The sequence below is a fragment of the Pseudophryne corroboree genome, chromosome 2 (genome assembly GCF_028390025.1).
Source record: "Pseudophryne corroboree isolate aPseCor3 chromosome 2, aPseCor3.hap2, whole genome shotgun sequence".
NCBI lineage: Eukaryota > Metazoa > Chordata > Amphibia > Anura > Myobatrachidae > Pseudophryne > Pseudophryne corroboree.
The window spans coordinates 888558158-888578755 of NC_086445.1; the positions used below are offsets into that span (position 1 = coordinate 888558158).

The window sequence follows — 20598 nt, forward strand, 5'->3', positions numbered from 1 at the left end:
TTATGTGCATACAGTAGTTCTAATTTTTATTAAGTTAGTCCAGTATTTACATACATTAAAACTTATACAAAATTGCAGACTAATATTCCTAAATATGATTCACCAGTTTTATAGATGTAACTCTTAGAGGTCTATTTACTAAGCCTTGGATGGAGATAAAGTGGACGGAGATAAAGTACCAGCCAATCAGCTCCTAACTGTCATTTTTCAAACCCAGCCTGTAACATAGCAGTTAGGAGCTGATTGGCTGGTACTTTATCTTCATCCACTTTATCTCCATCCAAGGCTTAGTAAATAGCCACTAAGGGGTCTATTTACTAAGCCTTGGATGGAGATAAAGTGGACGGAGATAAAGTACCAGCCAATCAACTCCTAACAGTCATTTTTCAAACCCAGCCTGTAACATGTCAGTTAGGAGCTGATTGGCTGGTACTTTATCTTCATCCACTTTATCTACATCCAAGGCTTAGTAAATAGACCCCTTAGTGTGCCAACAGACTTGTTACATATACAGTATAATTACTTAGGGCTACTAAACGTGGTACTCCCACTGATCAATATGCAACCCATACAGTATTTTATTTTCTCTGTTTAATGTTGCTCACTTGTACTATCATACGTTTTTGTACCCATATGTAAACCATTCTGCCAGCTGCCCCCCAGAAAAGATTAGGACAGAATGAGCCTGTGATAACTCAGTGACTAGAACAGTGAATTATCATGTTGGATGTTTATTAACTTTTCTTAAACTGGGAAGAACACTTTCTGTGCAAAGAATGCTATTGTTCTCATAAATAAAGTACACTTGTGATGCTTTGCCCAAGGTTTCCATAAACTAAATGGTTGTGACAAGTGCTTAAAGTGATCCTAGAGAGGAGGTGGAACTCCCCCCCCCCCCCCCCTTCGCCCCGGCGCCCATGCAATAAAGGGAAAAAAAATGGGCATATTCTAAAAAATAAAGGGGCGTGGTCACACAATACTAATAATGCCCACAGTAGTAGCACCCCTAGTACACATAGTGCCCATAGTAGTAGCATCCCGTAATACACAATGCCCACAGTAGTAGCACCTCTTTTGAAATGCCCACAGTAGTAGTGCTCCTTATGCAATGTCCACTGTACTGGTAGTGCACACAGTGGTAGTGCCGTTATGTCCCCAGGAGTGATGCCCCTTATGAAGTGCCCCCTTTACAATGCCTTCATTAGTAGTGCCCCCATTAATAATGCCTTTAATGGTAATGCCCCTGTGTAGTATTGCCCCCAGTAGTAATGTCGCCTGTAGTAATGACCCCAGTCATTTAGCCCCCTGTAGTTTAGCCCTAGTAGTTATGCCCCCAGTAGTTTAGCCCCCCGGTGGTAAGGCCCCCAGTAGTTTAGCCCCTGTAGTTTAGTCCTCGTGTAGTTTGCCCCATGTAGTTTAGCCCCCAGTGGTAATGCCCCCTGTAGTTTAGCCCATGCAGTTATGCCCCCAGTAGTTTATCCCCCCAGTAGTAATGCCCCCAAAAGTTTAGACCCCTGTAGTTTGACCCCAAGTGGTAATGCCCCAAGAAGTAATGCCTCCAGTAGATTGCCCCCTTGTAGTTTAGCCCCCAGTAGTTTAGCCCCCTTGTAGTTTATCCCCCTGTAGATTATCCCCCCTGTAGTTTAGCCCCCAAGTAGTAATGCCCCCAGTAGTTATGCCCCAGTAGTAATGCCCCTGTAGTTATGTCCCCTGTACTAATGTGCCCCTGTAGTTATGACCCCAGTAGTAATGCACCCCTGTAGTTTACCCCCTTGTAGTTTGCCCCCAGTAGCATGCCCCCTTGTAGTTAGCCCCCAGTAGTTAGTACCTGTAGTTTAGCCCCCAGTAGTTTGCACTAAGTAGTAATGCCCTCAGTAGTTTAGCCCCCTTGTAGTTTTCCCCCTTGTAGTTTAGCCCCCTGTAGTTTAGCCCCAAGTAGTTATGCCCCCAGTAGTTATGCCCCCAGTAGTAATGCCCCTGTAGTTATGTCCCCAGTCGTAATGTGCCCCTGTAGTTATGCCCCCAGTAGTAATGCGACCCTGTAGTTTGCCCCCTTGTAGTTTGCCCCCTTGTAGTTTTCCTCCAGTAGTTTGCCCCCTTGTAGTTATCCCCCAGTAGTTAGCACCTGTAGTTTAGCCCCATGTAGTTTGCCCCCACTAGTTTACCCCAAGTAGTAATGCCCTCAGTAGTTTAGCCCCAAGTAGTAATGTTCCCAGTAGTTTAGCCCCCTTGTAGTTTAGCCCCCAAGTAGTAATGTCCCCCAATAGTTTAGCCCCTGTAGTTATGCCCCCAGTAGTTTGCCCCAAGTAGTAATGCACCCCTGTAGTTTGCCCCCAGTATCTTGCCCCCTTGTAGTTTTCCCACAGTAGCTTTCCCCCTTGTAGTTTGCCCCCAGTAGCTTGCCCCCTTGTAGTTTTCCCCCAGTAGTTAGCCCCCTGGTAGTTTGCCCCCTTGTAGTTTGCCCCAGTAGTTTGCCCCCTGTGACTTGCTCCCAGTAATTTACCCCCCTGTAGCTTGCCCCCAGTAGACGCGCTGCTAATACACTCATACATATGTTAAAAAAACCTAAACACCATACTTACAAAGCCCCGCTCCCACGTCCGACCGCAACAGTCCTCCTGGCATCCGCTCCTTGGCACTATGGGAGAGACGTAATGACGTCTCTCCCATAGCGCACTGACAGAGCCGGAAGCCGAAGCTCAGTAGTGAGCTCTTGCCGCCGGCTTCCACTGTGGAGAGGGAGCCGGGATCCTGCTAGTAACACAATCTCAGCGGGCGCCTGGCATCTCCCTGCGGCGCCGGGCACACATCGGGTTAGGTGAGCCGGAGGAGGCGGAACTGCGTTCCGTCTCCAAGTGGAGCTGATGGAACGCAGTTCCGCCCCGTTCCGGCTCACTTTTGGTTGTGACTGCTGTCTATAAATGTAATGCTCGAGGTGGAAATTTTTGACGTTTATGTAATGCGTTAATGCACATTCATATTAAAAATGTATTTTACTATGTGTAATGGTATGAAAAATATTGCTGCATATCTAAGGAAATACGTTCTGCTTAGAAATTGCCAGCAGGAATATATATTTAGGTTCTAATAAAGAAAGAAGGAATAGAATATATAATTGTATTTTCACAGTGATTTATAACAAATAATCAATAAAAAGCAGCAGCATCCCAAAGGGCATCAACTAGACAACTAGAAAATAATGTAGTACAAATCCATCACTTTTATTTCTAGCTGCTTAGAAATTGCAATAATTGTTACTTAAAAGTAAATGAAAAGTATTAATGAAAATATAGTTAAGTAAAAATTCTCAATTAACTTCATTGAGAAAAGTAGAATCATGGGCGTTTCTATTATGGGTGCAATGTGTGCAGTGCACACAGGCCCCTGGGTTCAGGGGGACCCACACCGTACACACTGCGCGGCAGCCGCAACAGAAATCACCAGCAAACTGGCTGCCGTGCATGTGAAGTAGTGATTAGTTTCCAGAATATGGCAGGTGCCATGTTACAGGAGACTTGTGCATGTGCAGTAGTTTCTGGCACAATGCAGAGTTTACTATGCTGTGGAGAAGAGTGGGCCCACCCGGACTTTGCACACAGGCCCTCCTCTGTTAAAACGTCCCTGGGTAGAATATTTGCCTCATTCGGCACTTGGCTATATAATTTACCAAGTAGCTGGTGAATTTGACCTAATGTGTTCCCGGTCCTACTCAAAGCACCTCACAGAAGAGAATTCATTGGCTGGTACCGCTCCAGCACTGAATTAGTTGCAAGGTTCTGACAGAACTTCGTGCTAAGACTACATAATATTTTAGCGTAAGAAAACCTTACTTGTTTTTACATATGCCCTTTTTAAGGTCAAATTTACTGTTATAACCCGGGTCTTCTCCCTAGTGCAAAGCTGCGAGTGAGATTTTGGGGATGTCATCCCCGTGGCTGATGGAGCAGTGAGCTCCACGCCAATGCTCTATGTGCCGGAGACAACAAATTTTCCCAAATCTGTCAATGGCTACTGTGGCTAAATATGGCCATATCATACTATTACTGCCATACTGAGGGATAATGACATATGGTACTGCTGGGGATTCCTGGTTAAGCTGATGCCTCGTGCTGTGTTCATTGAGGCTGACATCAAGCTACTGGCTGAATGGGACATTACAGTGTCTTCTCGAGCTCCTGGATCCAAAGCATCTAAACCTCTCAGGAGTGGTCCCAAGCTACAAGAGATTGTATTTTATGTGCTCTTACTCTGTTACTGACATTGTATAGCTCAAGGTGCTTCTTTTTGAGTGTCCTGAGGTATTAAACTGCCTGCTGTTATGAACATGACTGTATACTGTTGCATTTGCGCTTTGTAAGTTGTTTGGATAAAACTGCTCCCCTAAGGTAAAGATTTAGCTGTTGGTTTTATTGTCCTCTTAGTTCTAGTGCTGATCTTTACCAATTCCCCAAGTTTAATTTAAGCTATTTCACTGCTAGTGTTGTCCCTGTTTTGTACTAGTCGTTGTTCCATCTGGCATTGTTACTGCGACTTGCTGTTTCTTGATCACTGTTCTGTTAATGGGGTAATATACTTTTACTGTTGCCTTCAGTGGCTCTTGTGGTCTGAATTTACACTGACCCATCATTTAGTTTCTTATTACAGTATCTGTTATTTCATTGGCTGCGTAGGTACTGTATGGGGGTGGCCTTAGGTGAAGGGCCATTCTCTCCATGTTTTTTCGTTTTGCCATTCTCCTTCCCAAATGGCAAACATTGCAGCCCCATTTATTGGTCTGTTTTTTTGTTTATCCCTTTTTTTCCCCCGGCATCACTCCCCAATCACTGCCTACAACCAGCCCCCCTCCCAGGTAACCTAGCCCACTTCGTGATCCATAGTTCAAGTATGGGTTTAATTCCCCAAACGTAGTTTGGCTATGGCTTTCTTCCATCACCACAAAGCTAAAACTGTTGTTCTGGAAGAGACTTATTTTTCATGGCTAGCACCCCAATTTCTAAAAGATGCTAGATACCCAGTAGCTTATTATTCCTTATTACGCTAATGGCCTATATAAGAGGAATGAAGTGGTGTTTTGTTTCATAGTGTAGACGGTCACCTTACTCATAATCTAAGTCCTAGAACAGATGCTATTTGATTTTTGGTCAATTAGATGCTAAAGAGGTCACTGTAGTCTCTTTATATGCTGCTAATTATCAACAAATACCCTTTCTTAAATGATTCAGAAGATCAAACTTGGCCATTTGATTATACTGAGTGATTTTAATCTCGTTCTGGATGCCAGGTTGGACAGGTCATCCATGTTTGCCTCTATGACTTTTGGAGTAGGTACTGACACCTCTGCTGCTGACACCTCTCCTTCTGGTAGAATTAATGCTGAAATGTCACCAGGTGTTCATTCTCTTTTAAGTGCCTTTACTGGCGGTTCCTCAATGATATCTTGAAGACCTTTGACTTTTATGTTGATTTACTGAAATCATTAGCGGCATTATATAGTGGTCCTACAGCTAGAGTTTTTAGTATTGGCTTTCTCATCTCTATCACGAATGGCCCTAGACAGGGGGTGCACTCTCCCTTTTAATGTATGTACTGACAATTGAGCCATTGGCACCTGCAATTAGACACCTAGCGACCTGTTGTTGGACCAACATCTCACAAAGTATGTCAAATTATGTCTTTTTGTGGGTGATGTATTATTGTTTGTAACCAGCCTGGAGCGATCATGGGGGGAACCATTGGCATATGTGTGACGGGGACCCTGTGCCCGTCAGTGGCGCTGCATATGGGCAAATTCATCTCTGATGTGCATAGTGCAAAAGTATACCAGACACATGCAACTCTGCACCAGTCTCAGAGTCTTGACGGCATATGAAGTTTTATTTTTTCCAATATGATATTTGAACTTTCAGTTTGGTGACAGTCAGGTGTGGGCCTGACTTGGCACTACATGCTACAGTTGGAAGAAGTGGGCTGATTCCTGTAGCCTAGTAGCAAACTCTACAATAAACTAATAGCAGTTCCTAGACTTTCATTATTTATATTTCAGCCAAAATACCTTTTCATTGTGAACACTTTCTTAAATGATTTACAACATGCACTTTAGCAAAGGCTTAATTTTTTACTGTACAGTAATATATTTCATTGCTAAGTGTCTGTTCAAATAGATGGGCTGTTTTTGGTAGCAAGAAGAAGGTTTGTGATGTGCTAAATATGCTCCTAATATATTCTTACATTTATTGGAATTATATGCAGTATTTTAAAGGAAGTCTTAATCACAATATTTCTCCTTTCCACAGAATTTTCCACACATTTTCCATATTTTTTTTTTGCCCAATTTTTATTTTAAATCCTTCAAGCTTCAATTATAATTAAATAGGCACAATACAGAAAAAAACAAATATGAGTGTAGTTATGTCTTAAAATTGAAATTTTGAAATGCAAATCTCCCAGAGGGGATGTTTTCCTGATGGGGTACCAGTGGAACATGCATGGGGCATTCTGAGTACCCAGAAACCCTGCCTAATGGACTTATTCTGAGATAGAAACACTTGTGTCTGTACTTAAGTTATTTTCTGTGATCAGCGCAACATTGCCCACAGATGGCCAATGAGGAGCTGCTGTATATGCCCAGCCGCAGCAGATCCTCACATCAACTAGCAATGAGGTTCTGCCTCTCCTCAGCACCAGGCTAGGTAAGTGTATGCATGCAAATCATATTTATATATATCTGTGAGCATGAGTTATATATATTTGGCTACACAAAATCACATGACATGTGCATTATTTCCCAACAACTGCACACCTCCCAGCATGTATCTCTTTCGCCCTACATCATCTCAACGTAGAATTGTTTGTCACAACAGGGACCATTTTATAAGAAAGCTATATAACTCTTGGGTGTGTGCCCGTACTTTGATATATGCATGCCTTTTATGATTGAACGCAGAGTGGTATATCTATTACATACCATATATATGTGTTTTTGGTTTGGTTCTAATTCCTCATCAGGTTTTGATTTTACCAAAACTGCCCTCCCTTTTCTTGGTTTTGGATCTGTATTTATTGTTTTTAAATTAATAAAAACAGCTAAAATCACATCTGGGCCTTATTTTGGTTCCTACAATATTAATAACCTCAATAACACTAATTTCCAGTCATTTCCAGTCAATTTTGACCACCTCACTGCTCATAATATTGTTTTTATACAGTTTAGGTCAAAAGGTAGCTAGCTGGCTGACTAAGCTAAGTGTCACGATTGCTCCCACACTCAGAACTCCTTTCAGGTCAGGTGGTCATGGTTTTGGTATTTTGCATCTTATCTTAACAATAAAATATGTTGATTTGCCACCACCAAGGGGATTCTGTGAAGTAATTGCTCCCACAGCGGTCATTCAATTCCACTCACAGTATATACCATTTAAAAGTCAGTAGCATGTCCCGCTCATGGCTGTAGGTCTAAGAACTAGATGTTACATTTTAATTTCAAAAATAACTTCAAAGTTTACAGTTACTAAAAAGGATTACAAAATGTATATGATTATTGAAAAGTACACAGATTATAGACATTTTCAATCAAAATAAAAAGGATAAAAACTTAGTTCAAGTTACCTTTCGAAATTGAACAATGCTGCACTTGATATATGTTGGGCATCCTTACATGAATCACAATGAATTAGTTACAGACGCACATCTTTATCCTTCATGTGCTGCTCCTTGTCACACATCTACTCTTGGGTTTTAACCCTTTCAATACCACATTATTTGTGCCCATTTGGCTTTGTGTACCTGAAAGTCCTTTGTGTCCTCACAATCCAGGGTTTCCCTGTCTGGCAAGCAGGGGTCCCTTAATTACATGCTTCATTCTGTGTGAAGTGTAAGATCTGGGATCTCCTTTACAATCCAAAATCCCCTGAATCAGTTAATTACAAGCTTGTAATTTGTCAAACAGTATGAAAAAAACATTTTTTTCATAGAGAATATACATAACATACAGTTTGAGGAGGGGCCTCTGTACCTTACTCCAGCAGATTCAGTATGATTTCCTGACTGTCGGGATCCCGGTCATCAGGTTGCCGACACCAAAATCCCAACAGTCAAAATCCCGACATCGAGCGCAGCATGTCCCCTCATGGGCTTGCTGTGCTTGCCATGCATTGGGCTCCATGGTGAGCTTTGCTCACCACACTATTATATTTCCCCCAGGGTGGTGGTGTGGACCACCACCCTAGTGGGAATTGTGGGCGATGGTCGTTATTTTGTCTGTCAGCATTTTCACTGCTGTAGGGATTACCGTGTTGGTATTTTGATTGCGGGTATCCCGACTGCCGGGAAATTAACTGCATACCACTCCAGCACACTGGAGAATACTCTGTTTTATGCAGCTACTGAAACAATTTTTATATATATATATATATTATTTTTTTTTACACATTGCTGCAAATTACTGCACTTACTGTATATAATTATAGTAATGGTAGCACGTGGCAGTGCACACCAATAAACAGTTAATTTATTTTATTTATTTATTATCAGTTACTTATATAGCGCACACATATTCCGCAGTGCTTTACCGATAATATTTTGCCCATTCACATCAGTCTCTGCCCCAGTGGAGCTTAATCTATATTATTATTATTATTATTATTATTATCCTTTATTTATATGGCGCCACAAGGGTTCCGCAGCGCCCGATTACAGAGTACAAATGCACATAAAAAATAGGAAAACAGTGACTTACAGTTGAATACAATATAGGACAAGTACAGGGCAGCTAAGCATAACTACACCAGTAAACATAGAGATAAGTTCCAGGTGGTCAAAAAACTGTGGGATCGGGGCGGTTGAGGATTATTAAAGTAAGAAAAGTATAAGCACATGAGGGAAGAGGGCCCTACTCGTGAGAGCTTACATTCTAAGGGAATATCCCTATCACATGTACACACAGGCACATTCACACTAGGGTTAATTTTTTTGTTGGAAGCCAATTAACCTACCAGTATATTTTTGGATTGTGGGAGGAAACCGGAGCACCCGTAGGAAACCCACGTAAGTACGGGGAGAATATACAAACTCCGCAGTTAGGGCCATGGTGGGAATGGAACCCATGACCTCAGTGCTGTGAGGCAGTAAAGCTAACCATTACACCATCCGTACTTAATGCCAGTGTGTTACTGCTGCCCCTGTATTAGGAGGATAATATTGTTGATATATGCCCTGGCAGTTAATCTGTGCTCTCAGACAAAAACAAACACCGGTACCCTCTACAAAATTTGGATGGATGGGATGAAGAAAGGCAGCGGCACTCAGAGACTTTAAAAAAAACCTTTATTAGTGTGTTACTTGATATTCCCTTTGTTATATATTAAACCCCTGAAAACTTCCCTGTGATCATTTACTAACACAGATGTAATCCACAGCAGGTAATAAAATATTTTCCTACATTAGTTTATTTTGCAATAGCCTATTTAAAGGCTTAGTCACTATTTGGGTAGTATAGTATATTCAGTTTTCCACTAATTTTAGTAAATAGCCATTGTTATTATTATTTATTGTGTTACCTGCTGTATGTGAGCAACGTGTGATATCCTGTATCAGATCTTTACTGTATTTCATTCAGTTTCTGCAAGCACGACATAGTTAATTTTAGCATTACTTTCACCCCTGTTGTGATTTCTAAGTGCATGAAAGTTCAGCGCCAACCAGCAGTAAATACAAAGTGCACATCCCATTATGTTGAATGGGCAGTTTTTAAAGGTCATCAATCCAATAATATTTCTGGGCATTTATGGTCTGTCGTACGTAAATACAAAGACAATTGCTTCCTTTCAGACAGAAGTAGCAGAAGTGCACAGTAAGTGGTATCACAAAGATTTTGAAAGCTTTTTGCTGGAGCTAACAGTTATTTTGTTCAGAAATGATACAAACAATAAAAAATAAACATACACAATACCATCTTCAAATAGAATATAACAAAATGCTGATTTACTGAAGAAGAAAGATGGTTATAAAGAAGAAAACTAAAGGAAAGTGAGTCATAAAAACAGTAAACTGTATTTATAAATGGATGTATTTTTGGCAAGTAATGTAACGCAGACATAAGCATGAAGGGATAATGTTTGGATAGAAGTGCTAACGGAATAGGAGCTAGTCAAAACAGTTTCCTAAAAAAATTCATGTTAAAATCCAGTGATTAGATGTCGCTGGAGCCTTCAGTTGTAGCCAGATCAAAGATACAGTTCATCAATAATCATCATCAATTAACCTTTTCACAGATGTGCTGATTTCCAGCGATACTAACTTGGAGTTCCATCTTGATTTGTCATTCGTCAAAATGACGCTTAATTTTGCATTTACAAATTCAAATTTTTCAGACTATGAATCTATGAGGGACAGCATGGTTGGCTTAGTGGTTAACATTACTGCCTCACACCTCAAAGGTCATGAGTTAAATTCCTGACCAAAACACTATCTGTTGGGACTTTCTATGCTCCTCTTGTCTTTGTGTGGATTTCCTCTGGGTGTTCCACTAACCTCCCACACTCCAAAAACACACTGGCAGCATACTTGAAGTCTAACAAAACATGAACTCTAGTGTATGTGTGTCCATGAGATAGGGAATATAGATTTTGAGCTCCTCTGGGGCAGGGACAGATGTAAATGACTGATATATTCCAGGGCGTCGTGAGGGGGAATGGGTACAACAAATTTCCAGTGCCCTAGCTTGTGCCTTGGTAGGCTGCTAAGGGGGACATTGTCAAGTGTCACCTTGTGTGGCCGCTGGTGACCCTGTGTGGCCGCTGGCACCCCCTATGTGGTAAACTATTTTTACATTCTTTTTGATGGAGCATGGTCATGCTTCCCTCGATTTGGCCTCGCCCCCCTCAATAATTGGACTCATGGTGGCACTCGATGTCCTTGGAAATAGTCTCTGTAAAGTTACATAGTTACATAGTCAATGAGGCTGAAAAAAGACAAAATGTCCATCAAGTTCAACCTGTATTATATAAAGTGTTGCATAATGTGTGCACTTTTTAAATAACTATTCATAAAAAATAATATGACTAGAACTGCGATGAATGATAACAGTTAATTCACTTTGTGGTAGTTAATATAGCTAGTTTGGGACAAATCATTACACAATTAGGGACCTATTTTTACATATTTTTTTTATTATGGTGTATCTTCTGAAAACAGATTTATTTTGAGAATTTAAGCAATATACAAGTATAGAGGCTATTTAACAAGGCTGAACTGTGGCAGATATCAGAGATGTCTGCGGAAGGCCCTCTATTTCTGAAGTAATCCCTATAGCTTTTGAAGTAGTCCTCATAGCTTTTGATAGGGACTGCAGAAATGTCCTGTTTACCAAACTCCGAAAAGCTTGGCTTTCCGGAGCTTGGCATCCATAGACAGAGGTGTAGCTAGGTGCCATGGTGCCTGGAGCAAGGGTATGTTTCAGTGCCCCCTCCACTGTACTGAAGTGGGTGCATGTTACATTTGAAAAGAGAACATATTTAAAAATCCTAAATTGGTGGCAGGGCCAGTTCTAGACCTTGTGGATCTCAGGGCAAAAGTTTCCTTTGGGCGCTCCCCACGTTTAAGATAGGGACAGTGTGTGCCGAAGGCGTGCAAAAAAATATAGATTCATGGGGAAGGGACGTGGACACAGAGTAGTACCAATTCAGATTACACCGCACAGTATTGTCCGTTATTCACATTACACCACACAGTAGTGTCCGTAATGCACATTACACTGCACAGTAGTACCCCTTATACAATTTACGCCACACAGTAGAGCCCCTTATACTTGTTACACAACACAGTCGAGCCCTTTATACATGTTACACCACAGTAGAGCCGTTTATACACATTACACCACAGCAGAGCTGTTTATGCACGTTACGCCCCAGTAGAGCTGCTTATACATATTACTCTGCAGCTTCTAATGCAGAGAGAGGTCCTGCTGTATCACTGTAGAGAGGTGTGCTGTAGCAGCCGGGGCAGAGAGGGGTACTGCGGCAGCCGGGGCAGAGAGAGGTGCTGCAGGAACCGAGGCAGAAAGAGGTGCTGCAGCAACCGAGGCAGAAAGAGGTGCTGCAGCAGTCAGGGCAGAGAGAGATAGTGCAGCAGCCGATGCAGAAAAAGGTTCTACAGCAGCCGGAGCAGAAAGAGGTGCTGCAGCAGCTGGGACAGAGAGGTGCTGCAGCAGCCAGGGCACAAAAAGGTGCTGCAGTAGTGGAAGCAGAGAGTGGGGCTGCAGGACAGCACAGCTACAAGCAGACAGTGGGGTGGGCAGAGCTCCATCATTTGTGCTGGCTGTCAGTGTCTCCTGCTGTCGCCTCTGTCCTACACTGTTCCCTGCTTAGTCTCCAAGTCAGAGACAGTATGCCCTCTGCTTCTCCTCCTCCTGCTCTGCGGCTGACTGTACACTGGCCCGCGGTATAGGAGGGCAGGTGGCAGCGTGCCCTCTAACTTTTCCAATTGCGCTCCACTTGAGTCACCCTCGCTGCACAGTGTTAGCTATTTACTATTTACTCTTTGCGATATCCTGGTAAGAGAATCTTCTTCAACGACACCTGAAATAATGTTATCTTGTTGCAACATGCTTCAATAAAAACAGGGAAATATTCTGGGAAACATTTATTTTAGTTAAACATAAATGAAAAGCATTATTGTACATTTCCAGTGATATGCCGAGATATATTTTAACATTTATGTCTATATATTATTCTGGGATACAACCAGGAGTTAAAAATGTAACCTTAAGAATTGTTTCTGAACTCATTTATAACGTAGCTGGATCTTGTTTATTAGATTTTATCAAAGGTTTATTTTGGAGCCTTTTTCAAAATCCTTTTAAATGCAGTCTCATCATTTCCTAAGAAGATTACAGTAGTCCTTGAGTGATTGTGAAGATCAGATGCGTAACATATGGCCATGATTCCTCTACCCTCTGCTGGCAAGCTGCAGGCTGCAGAGTTTACAGGTGCAATGAGCTCTTAGCACATACAGAGTCACCAGGAGCAACAATCCCTACAACCTTACAAGCTGCAATGAATAATGCATTGGCATCTGCACATAATGAGTTTATGTTTCCCAGGAGCTTTTCATAAAGCTATGCATGTAATGGTATTTCATTCCTGACATGTTCACATCATACATTGTAGCCTTCTTTTAGCTCTTATAATGTATAATTTTAAATAGGATTACATTAGAAGAAAATGGCCCCTATAGACATATAGTAAGAGGAAACATCTGTAACACATATCAAGAAACACATCAAAGCTCAAAATCACTTTACAGTTCAGTGAATGTGAAAACATGAATGCTTTATTATAGAGGTGAGGAAAGTTGTGACCAACTTCACACAGATTAAATTGTGTGGTGGCACAGTCCCTTTTCCAGAAGTGCAATCTTCCAATGATGCAATTTTCTACTTTTCATGGAATTTATAGTTTACGAATTACAACTTGGAAGACCATCACTTTATTCTGCTGTGTACTGTACAGTATGTCACTTATTTAATAAAGTTGTATAATTGAAGCTGCAGTCTTATAGTATATGTCTCCACCTCAGTTATACCTCAATCTTGCTCAATAGTTTAGGTTTATATTTCTAAGCTGGTACATAAAATGTATATATTGAGGTCTAGTACTCTGAATCACATAGAGCGAATACCAGAAGATGAATGGCAACTGAACATAAAATGAAGAATAGCCTGGTGTAATCCAAAACAGCAGCATGTGACAAACAGAATAGAGGCAGCAATATGAATGGAAGGATCACCTTACATCCAGGGACAGGGGCTCTGATAAGAGCCTGTCACTGCGATATGTAAGAGATAAAGTGATTTCTAATTCAGAATCTTTGCTTCACATTTCTAACTTTGGTAAATGTGACCATTTAGCAGTCCCACATCTCTGATATCTGCCCCTTGTACACACTTTCTGGGGATGCTTAATATTTGCAGACATCCATCTTTTTTTCAATTTTTTTTTTTTTTTAGAAATATTCCCCTTAGAATCATTGTTATAGTGGTACCATCTAGTAAAGATGATATCAAAACATTTACCTTGATTCACAATTGCCTGTGGCATTTTGCATGTTTCGCTGTAAGAATGCATTCCTAACTATACCCAGTCCTATTTTTACTAAACCAAATTGCAGAGTGTACTGATTATCATCATCCCAGATCTGGTCCTGAGTCAGATGTAACATGTGTAGAGAGATATAGATTAGGGTATATTACTGTTATGCACACCAGTGCCTGCAGGAATGTACTGGTGTTTGAACTGTTATGCACACCAGTGCCTGCAGGAATGTACTGGTGTCTGAACAGAGAGGGATGCAAAACAAATGAACTCACAGACAGACTGGGAAATATGACATAACGTGCACAGAAGGTGATAGGGTAACAAAACCAACACAGAGTGAACAGAGAAGCCCAGAGGCTAAGAAACTGGGTGTCTCCCTAGTATTAGAAATGCTCAGATGGAAAAAGCAAGATGTTGTGGTTTAATACGTAGAGAACCCGAAATGCTGTTGCTAAGGGCAACAGCAAAACCCTAAAGGGTTACCAACGGGTGTGGCAGTAAACTCCTTGGTCAGAGATGGAATAATAGACACAAGGAGAGTCTCCACAATCCTAATTCTCACTTGCAGGGCCCAGGTTCAGCTTACTGCCACTAAACTGACACATGGACGCCCTGCACAGTGAGAGAGGATTAAGCAGGCAGGTCTGAAAGTACAGCCACAAACCTGCTGGGTTCACAGAATAGCAAAAGAACCTCAGCAGGCTAAACGACTGACTCCAGTCTTACTGCTAGGTCTGGATTGGCAGAGTGTAGTACCAAATCCCCAGGCCTATTTGCAGTAAGCAACAACAAATACAAAGCTATACAGTACTGGCTAACTTTCAGGAACTGACTAACCAACAAAGATTCAGCAGCATCTGCTTAACCTGAGAAGAGGCCTTATAAAGCACGTGCTGTCCACGCCCCCCTCAGACCTCACAGACTGTGAGCACAAAAACCAGCACCGGATCCCCTGCCTGTAACCACTGCACAGCAAAAGACCCGAACCGGAGTATCAGCTGCGCTCAGGTTACTCCGCTAGCACTTGTCTCCCGGTTGCCATGACGACGTGGCAGCACAGGGCAGGAGACCCTAACAATTACATGCCTCCCAACTGCCCTTATTCCAGCAGGACAGTCACGCTAGTCGGACACTGTCCTGCTGTCCCATCCACGTGTGCACGTTATGTCATATTTCCCAGTCTGTCTGTGAGTTCATTTGTTTTGCATCCCTCTCTGTTCAGACACCAGTACATTCCTGCAGGCACTGGTGTGCATAACAGTTCAAACACCAGTACATTCCTGCAGGCACTGGTGTGCATAACAGTAATATACCCTAATCTATATCTCTCTACACATGTTACATCTGACTCAGGACCAGATCTGGGATGATGATAATCAGTACACTCTGCAATTTGGTTTAGTAAAAATAGGACTGGGTATAGTTAGGAATGCATTCTTACAGCGAAACATGCAAAATGCCACAGGCAATTGTGAATCAAGGTAAATGTTTTGATATCATCTTTACTAGATGGTACCACTATAACAATGATTCTAAGGGGAATATTTCTAAAAAAAAAAAAATTGAAAAAAAGATGGATGTCTGCAAATATTAAGCATCCCCAGAAAGTGTGTACAAGGGGCAGATATCAGAGATGTGGGACTGCTAAATGGTCACATTTACCAAAGTTAGAAATGCGAAGCAAAGATTCTGAATTAGAAATCACTTTATCTCTTACATATCGCAGTGACAGGCTCTTATCAGAGCCCCTGTCCCTGGATGTAAGGTGATCCTTCCATTCATATTGCTGTAGGGGGGACAGATATAACATGTGCAGAGAGAGTTAAATCTGGGTGGGTTATTTTGTTTCTGTGCAGGGTAAATACTGCTGCTTTATTTTTACACTGCAATTTAAATTTCAGTTTGAACACACCCCACCCAAATCTAACACTCTCTGCACATCTTATGTCTGCCTCACCTGCACTGCACATGGTTTTGCTCATTAGAGAAAATGTTGCTGTTGCGATCAGGTCTGAATTAGGCCCACTATTCCACCAGTGTTGAATTTGAAAATAATAAAGCATTTCTGGGCTGTGGAGAGAAAAACGTTCTTGGAGGCTAGGGAATGGGAGTAATGCTAAACCATCTAGCATGTCTCCTAGTGAGTTCAAAATACAGGCATACCATCTTGATAGGTTTAAGTTTGGGATGAGTTTAGTTAGCGCCCATAGGGAGAGAGCAAGAGGTTAGGAGGGGTACTAGATAGTTTCACAGTTAATCTATCCCATACTTGAATAGACACTTGTGTGGAAGGTAGGAGAGGAAAAGGTGTTGGATGAAGAGTTTTAGGGGTCCCTAAAAAATCATCCAAAGGATATGCAGAACATGCCATTTTTTCCAAACACATCCACCCAAAACCTGAATCTGTAGCTGAGTACATGTTAAGTTGTGCCAAAATAAAACCTTCATGATAGTGTGTAAGGTTGTGAAGATGCAATCCCCCTCTCATCTTTGAAAAACCATCATTGGGCATGCCATTTTAGGAGGACAGGATGACCCTACGTATTTGGTTAGGATAGCACTGCATTTAACCAAATTTTTTGGGAAAATATATGGAATTGTTTGGAAAAAATACATTACTTTGGGTAAAAAAACCCCAACATTTTAAATGCTGCTAAGCATCCTAAACAAGAGATGTAATATGATAGCCATGATTTGGAAAGAGATAGTAAGGAATTAATAAGAGGTGGTAAATTCACATCAAATATTAAAGAAGTATTTGAAGGAGTATGGATGCCCAGGTAGGGAATCAAAACAGTTTGGTAGTTGTAAGGATAGGAAGAACCAAGAAATGGAAGAGAATTAGAAAGGTTAATAGGAAGAGGGTCCATTTTTGTTGTGTTGAGTTTGTAGTATGAGGCATCATTATTTGTCCAAAATAGTGTGTAAATGTAGAAGAGTGATGATAGGGTTAGTGGTTAAGAGAATAACATTGTCAGCAAATAAACATAATTTGTGGGAAGACGAACCAATAGACACTCCAGGGAATGATGTATAAATGACACACTATATAGAGATTTGGCAACTAAACAAAACATTATAATTAACCATCTGTTTAACTCATGATATCACAAGAAAAGACAGCAGTAAGACATTTTGAGTCCCGTTAAAGAACTCCAGACATTGGATATCTTCAAAATGCATGCAGATCCCCTCAGGTAGTGGTCCATTCTGTACGAGGAGCCGGCTGATGCTCAGATTAAAAAGGTTGTTTTACAGAAATGTTGCAGTCTAACAACAGCTTGACTCCCACGTCTAAAGACGAAATGGTATATGAAAAATCTTCGTATGAAACAATAAGCTTCACCGGGAAGCCCCAGTGATAAGGAATTTCTTGTGCACGAAGGGCAGCCATAATAGGGGCCAGAGAGATCCCCTTTTGCAATAGTCAGTGCAGAAAAGTCTGTGAAAACTTGTAAGCCTCCAAGAATATCCAAGTCCCCAGCAGATCTAACTGCTTTAAGGATACGCTCTTTGATGGTGAAAAAATGGAAACGAAGGAGTGTGTCCCTTGGGAGTGATGATGAGACAGTGCGAGGTCTGGGGAGGCGATGAATATGGTCTATAAGGAGGTCCCTCTCCTGCACCCCTAGTAGGAGTTTGCAGAAAAAAGCCAAGACATAGTCCTCCAGCTCAGAGTTATACGCTGAGTTAAGGATTTATCGGACTTTGATGTTGTTATGTCTGGAGCAGTTCTCCATGTCAGACATTTTGTTCTTAATTACCTCTAATTCAGTTTGTTGTTGATCATGGCCAGTTATTAAGTTATTGTGGAAGGCCACCAGCTCCTCCATTTTTCACTCCAGATGGTCCATACAGTCTCCAGTGGCGATCAATTCAGTTTTTATTTCACGTATTGCAGCCGTAAGGTCATTGGTCAGATCCGTTTCGAAGGCCGACAGAATTTGGCATAATGATTTAACTGTAAGGGGTGCGTCAGATTCAGAATCAATCCCCGAGACAGTAAGGGAACTCTGAGAACTGCTTAACATACCACTCTGTGCAGGGTTAGAAACCAATGTACCAGATGGAGAGGAGGATGTGTGTGCTATTTTCTGGGTGAAATAAGTCACAGAAGGAGGGAGTAGCCCCTTTGGCTTTTTAGGAGGCATAATGATGATAAAGATTTTATAGAGAGATCTTTCAAAATCTCTACTGCTCAAAAACAGATGAAAATCACTGTGCTGATGTGAAAGAAGGTCATCTACAGATATCAGTTATTAGATACGCATACGATAAATGGGTTACATCAGGAGCTTAATACCTAAGCTGGCCAGAACTACAGTAGAGCCCATATTCCATCAGGAAGTGCTGGAGAGGTATTTATACAGATAGTCAAGACCAAGATGAGTAGGTGAATGAAATACACACTCAGGTCGAATATTCTTCCACAATTTGTACCCTCCAGCGTAAAGAGCACAAGCCCAAGACTTTGGTATTTAAGAGAGTGTAAGCTGAAGATCAGCAATTATTTCTTAATAAAATAGCTGTATTCTATCCAGTTGCTAATAGTGCCATCAAACTTCCTTTTGTATTAAGTGTTTAATGGGGAACATCCAAACTCCCTGCAGCAAGAAGGTTGTGGGGTCCAGCAATGATATAGGTTTTAATTGTAATACATGTACCTTTATCTGGACACCACCCAGTGTTGTACAGTCAGAATAGGCTGCCCTGCTGGGTGATAGAGAGGTCACCCTAGGAATTCACTACTTTTTGAGGGAAGACACAGGTGAAGGGCACCAGTCACGGTCCTGCCAGTGACCACGGCGCCTATGTAAACCACTCGGTGGCGACGGAGGGAGGAATTGGTAGTGGGCTCTTTACCAGGTGGTTGAAGGTCCCAGTGGCTCACCACGCCCCTGTGTAATCACGTACTCCTCACGACGCAGGAGTCATCCTGTCACCAGCTGAGTCTGTCAGCCCCGGGGCAAGTCTCCAGAAGGTTCACGGGCCATGCCCAGCAAGCGGGTAACCAGCAACATGAAGAATAGGCCATGGTGAGTATTGGTGTTCCTGATGCATCCAACAGGAAGTGCAGAGGGGACGGCTAATTGAGCACACTGTCTCTCGGAGATAACTAGACCTCAGTACCGGGAGTCTCCGGTTACAGATAAAAGGCTGTCAGCCTATTCCCCAGAGTCAGGGGATATACATCAGGAGTAATTTATCCCCAATTAGCAGAAATAAGCTGGTGTATTAGCTTTATGCTGCTTGAACTGCAGGAGCTCCTGTTCCCCACGTCTGGCTCCAGCAGCAGCGAGGCCATCCCTTATGACATAATTTATTAATACAACTACTTTGCAGGTTCTGCCAGGGAATGGAGGAACTGGTGGGTCAGGGAAGGAGATACGGGTATTGTAGAGGCTGCATAAGGTTAGCCATGTACTGGCATTCTAGGCCTGTGCTTAGGGCTGGCAGAAGCTGAAAGGTGACTCTTTGCTTGCACAATATGTAGGCTTCCCATCTACTACTGTATTTGAGATTGGTGCAGAGTACAGAAGAATATGTTTTTGGAGAAGGAAAAGTTATTGCAATATAGGCTCATGTGATGGACTCTTGTATTCTGATTGACTTTATATTTACTAGATGTTTTGGCCTCCTATTTGAAAAAATGATTTGTCAGCTTTAAAACACTACTATTTATAGAAAATGTTATGAGCTATCCCCTAGGCAGCCATATCTCTGCAATGGCTGATGGTCTTGACTGTTAATATGAAGTTGGGATACTTTCCTCGGCTACTCAACAATGTGCATTTGTACAGGTGCAGCATGATTTACACAAGGGGCCCCTGTTTCTGGTAAAAAGCAGGGAGGGCTTAGCCTCCCTGCCGGTTATAGCCTCAATGACCTGCATAGAAGCTACCAGCCTGTTCTCCTGTCTGACATCTCTGACTCCCTAGCGCGGATATCTGCCTGTGTTACTGCCAGTCAGTTGCTTTTATTCTCCAGCCCAGTCCGTGCCTGCCTATTAGCTGCATGAGCTCTAGTCAGTCACTCAGTGATTATCAGCCTTCAGCTCTTGCCATTTCCCAGCTCAGTCTCTGATTACCTCCACTACCTCCAGTCAGTGCCAGATTAAGGTCCACATGGGCTTGGAGCTTAAATTTATGGAGGGCCTGTTGTGTGCCTTGGCAGGAAGTGTGATAAATGTTGTGGTGGTGTCACTAGCGATATGGGGGTGTGACCAGTGTGATGTGGATATGGTTTAAATAGGGGGTGTGGCCTGTGCCATGAGTGTGGCTATCTCCATGGAGATCCTAGCTAATGCCTACCTTCAACCACTTAATAGTGAAGCTATAAAAAGAAAAAAATTGTGACCACCATATAATACAGAACATTAGTGACTGCCTTATGATACAGAAATCATGACAGTGACATCCAAATGATACAGAGAGTATCCCAGTGACTGCCAAATGATGCAGAGAGCTGTATCAATATTCAAAGAGGGTGAAAGGTGTGTGTGCTGCAT

General features: G+C 42.0%; 1 protein-coding gene across 1 annotated transcript in view; it reads left to right on the top strand.

The window, feature by feature from the left end:
- The window catches only part of AIPL1 (aryl hydrocarbon receptor interacting protein like 1), a 196382-nt gene that overhangs the window by 47397 nt on the left and 128387 nt on the right, over nt 1-20598 (top strand). The gene's annotated exons all lie outside the window — the stretch shown is intronic.